Genomic DNA, 683 nt, shown 5'->3' with positions numbered 1-683 from the left:
AAAAAAATTTAAGTCAAATTTCTAAAAACCGGACGCTGAGCAGAGAGAACGTTGTAATTCTAGGGTAGCGAAGTGGCACTTATAATCATAAGATGATGATCATTGCTTCTTTTGGGGGCGTCAAAGTCGCTGGGAGGGATAATATTGCAAGAGGAAAATAATAGAAAAAAGGCAGACAGGAGGTGGGGGGTGGGGGGGACGAATGGGTTAGAATGTTTACGGTACTTTTGACATTTACTGGGACTTTTAAAGGCCTATAGAGAAACTGGGGTAATCGTAAAACAATTAAAACGGAGGGGTATCACCACCAGACCACCCATCAGTCTCCAGGCGAGGAAACTGGTCGGTAAAAACTGGCATGTTTAAAGATACGAGTAAAAAAAAAAGAAAAGACAGAACCCTTTTTATTTTACCCCGTGATGAAGGTTTGGTAAGACAAACTTATTCTCGAGATTGCAGGTCACATCAACGTCGAAGATAACACATCTTCACAATATCACAGAAAATGTTGTGGTGGCGTCGGTGGCTTTGTGGTCAGGTTACGAGACCCATGTGAGGTTGCGGGTTCGGGGGATCAGGGGTTTGGGCGTCAGTTCGGTCCGACGTTGTGTCCTTGGGTAAGACACTACACGAATTTTACATATTTGGCTCGGTCCTTTCGGAGATGGACGTTAAAATCGGAG

Source organism: Aplysia californica, unplaced genomic scaffold (assembly GCF_000002075.1).
Source record: "Aplysia californica isolate F4 #8 unplaced genomic scaffold, AplCal3.0 scaffold00881, whole genome shotgun sequence".
NCBI classification, from domain to species: Eukaryota; Metazoa; Mollusca; class Gastropoda; order Aplysiida; family Aplysiidae; genus Aplysia; species Aplysia californica.
This window is presented reverse-complemented; position numbering follows the sequence as displayed.